Raw genomic sequence first — 4007 nt, forward strand, 5'->3', positions numbered from 1 at the left:
GGCATCACCATTTGCAGTCGACAATGAGTTAAGGACCTTGATATTAAGGACTAGCAGCTGCCGACGTCACACGGGGAGACACAGCCTGGTGTTATCTGCCTTCTGCAAGGATGTCACTGCACTTAGGACAATGCTTCCAGAATGAACCCAAGTCCAATGATGTCCCCGGATCCAGCTGCCAGTTTTGTGGGAAACACAGCGGTTTTGGAGGTGGGGGATGAGGTGGTGGTGGTGGGGTACTGTGAACCGAATCATGAGAGTGAAACCAACAAAGCCAGGAGGTTGGAAGCCACAGTTCCAATGGTTCAGGTTTCCCAACAGATAGGCAGAGAGGAAGAGAAAGGAATGGAGGGGATGGAGGGCTGACCCAGAGGCTAAAAGCCCTGCTGCTCTCCCAGAGGACCCGGCTTTGGCTCACAGCAACCACCCCACTAAGCAACTTGTAATTAACTGCCTGAAACTCCAGCTCTGGGGGATCTCTTCCAACCTCTGCAGGAACTCACGGAGAGACACATAAATCCTTAGAGGAAAGGGACAAGGAGAAACTGGTATCTTTAAAAAAGAATTAGAATGACATAATCAAGCTGATAAATTTGGGGAAAATCTCGAACATGGATACTGTATTTATACCCTTTCTATCCTTCCCTCTCCCTCGAGTTCCTCCTGTGCCCCCGCCATATCACCTTTCAAATCCAAACCTCTTCTTTAATTATTATTGGTTCATATAAGTATATATGATCTCTAAAGTGAGAGGAGCCAGTCAACAGTGGTTTGTGACCAGAACCCAGAATTCAAGAGGCTGAGGCAAAGAAATTGTCATGAATTCAAGACAACATGGGGTATATAGTGATTCCAGGCTGTTCTGAACTACAGATGAGAACCTGATGGAAAAATAAATACCTCACAAAGAAAAAAACTCAGGAGAATACTTTTAAAGAGATGAAGTTGTAGGTTAGGGAGATGGCAGTGATTAAGAACAGACTGCTCTTCCAGAGGACACAGGTTCAACTCCCAGCAAACACATGGTGACATAAAACTGTCTATAACTCCAATTCTAGGGACTAGGGGAGCTAATGTCCTCTTGTGGTCTCCAAGGGCACCAGGCACACAGGGTACACCCAAACATACATACGCACACACACACACACATACACACACACACACACACACATATATATTAGAAGAGAGAAAGGAAGGAAGGAAGGAAGGAAGGAAGGAAGGAAGGAAGGAAGGAAGGAAGGAAAAGGAAGACAAGAAAATAAATGGGCTGGATGGTGGCGGCACATGCCCTTAATCCCAGTACTTAGGAGGCAGAGGCAGGCAGATCTCTGAGTTCAAGGCCAGCCTGGTCTACAAAGCAAGTTCCAGGACAGCCAGGGCTACACAGAGAAACCCCGTATGGGGCGGGGAAGAATAGGGAAGTACCAACCACCTTGATTTTCTCATTACACACTGTATACACACATCTAATTATCACACTGTACCTTTAGCTATATTCATCAAAATAATAATAATAATTATTATTATTAGGTATTACAAGGTGTGTGTCCTACTCGGCTTTCTGTCACTGTGACAGACACCATGACTGGAGGAGAAGGGTTGCTTACAGGTTACAGTCCATCCATCATGAAGGGAAGCCGGGGTGGAACTCGTGCAGGAAGCTGGAGGCAGGAGCTGACAAGAGGTCATGGAGGAGAGGGGCTTTCTGGTTTGCTCCCCCTGGCTTGCTCGGCCTGCTTTCTTATAGAACCCAGGACCACCAGCCCGGGGTAGGTAGCACCACACAATGAGCTGGGTTCTTCCCCATCAATAAGCAACGGAGACAATGCCCACAGGCCACTCTAATCTGATGGAGACAACTCTTCCAGGAGGTTCTTTATTCCCAAGGACTCGCGTTTGTTGACGGACACTAACCAGAACAATACATACAGTTACTTCATTTAAGAAAACTCAAAACCAGGCAAAGCTGCATCTTCTTCAGGGAAAGACATTAGCTATACTTAAGTAGGTCACGGAACTGGAAGGAGGCAAAGAGCGTTCAGCTTAGCTGACTTCTTGCCACACTGCTGGTCTCACGGGTGAATTCACCGAGTGAACACAGAAGAGGAAAAACTAAAGCACTAAGATGTGATGTTTTCATGGCTGATCCTGGATCATCTGCAGCCCAACTGAACCCAGGTTTTCCTGACGAACTGCCTGTGCTGTGGCCTGGCCCACTGATCCTGAATGGCATGTAGGTACCTATTGCTGGGGGTTGGACCAACCTCTTCTCTGGGAAGCAAAGGGTACCGAGCACCAAGCCCTAGTCTCAAAGTCATTCTGTCCTCCTATCAGCGTACACTGAGCTGAGCTTGTGGGGTCATCGAGCTGAGTTCCATAGTTGCCGTGTTCTAGGTGACAGATGAAGAACGCTTCCTTAGCAACAGCGGAAGTGTCAGCAGGGTGAGCCTCCCTCACCAGAGACTTCAAGGACAGACGGATGCTTGGTCTGTCCTCAAGCTTAGTTGGTGCCTCCCCAGGCGTTCTGAGCCACCCTGTCTCCATGGTTCTGTCTGCTCTGGTCCTCTGGCTTCCCTGTGCTCTCAGTCCCATCCTGGCCTCTGAGCTGTTCTCTGATCTGGCATTTCCAGTCTGGAGTTTGTAGCTCCACCTTCTCAGACTTTGGGGCTGGCTCAGCTCACCCTTGTGATATTTGCACTGCCTTAGATGTCCCCAAGAGCACTCCACTCCTGGATCTTACAGGGCTGTGAACAACTAAAGCCACCCAGTTCAGTCTCTCTTCAAACCCAGAATGCCAGGGCCTGGAAGAGGGCTTAGCAGGTAAAGGCTTGCTGCCAAGTCTGACGACCGTGTGTGCCATGGCATGTGGGCACCACACACATGATAATAACAAACAATTTTAAGAAACAGAGCGAGCGTCTGTCTCCACCAAGCAACCATGAAGGTCAGTGTGCCTTTGAGAATGACAGGTTTACTTTACAAAAGGTAAAGACTGCCAGAACTCACTCATCCTCAAATTCTCTAAGCTTCGCCTCTGCATCAGTGCGGCCCACAAGAAAGAGACAGCATCTTGCTGCTCCATAGAAATAATTTCATAGAAATTTGATTTAATAAAGAGCTCTTATAAATAAATAAGAACCAGATAACTATCCAATAAAAAATGGATGAATAATTCACAATAAGACTCCTAAATGAATAAAAAGCCTGTACCTCCCTCCTACCATCTCCTTTCTTAGCAAGCCCATTCCAGTTTGGGTCCTTTAGCTGGTGAGAGGTGGGATAGATACCAACAGTTCTGCTTCGAGGAGCCAGAAGGAAGCTAAATTTCTTACATGGAAATGAGAGACACTGGAGAGGATCCCAAAGCATAGAAATCCAGAGAGAGCAAAGTAAGTATTATCCAGGGAGAGGAAAAGGGAGCTGGGCAGGGTGTAATGATATAAAATGCTAATTCAGGCTGAGGATGGTGTGCAACCCCAGCATCTAAAAGATGAGACAGGACCGTGAGTTCAAGGCTAGCCTGGGCTATAAAGCAAGATGTTCTAAGGGGAAAAAGGATGATAGAGGCTGGAGCTGGCTCAGAGCTTAAGAGCATATACTCTTGCAGAGGACCTGAGCTGGCTGCCAGTACCCACGCTAGGTGCACCCATAACTCCAGTTCCAGGCAATGTGATGCCCTTTGCGGGCCTCTGAAAACACTTACACTCATGTTCAAATGCCCCCCTCACAGACAGACACATAACTAAAAATAAAATAAAACTTTAAAAAAAATGGTAAGGGTCTAGAGAGATGGCTCAGCTCCTAAGAGCACTGGCTGCTCTTCCAAAGGATCCAGGCTCGATTCCCAGTACCCACATGACACTCAAAATCATCTGTAGCTCCAGTTCCAGGGGATCTGACACCCTTTCTGGCTTTCACAGTCACCAGGACATCATGCCCATACATGGTATACATGCATGCAGGCAAACACTCTTACACAAAAATAATTTTGAAATTTTATGGTTGTA

Source organism: Chionomys nivalis, chromosome 16 (assembly GCF_950005125.1).
Source record: "Chionomys nivalis chromosome 16, mChiNiv1.1, whole genome shotgun sequence".
NCBI lineage: Eukaryota > Metazoa > Chordata > Mammalia > Rodentia > Cricetidae > Chionomys > Chionomys nivalis.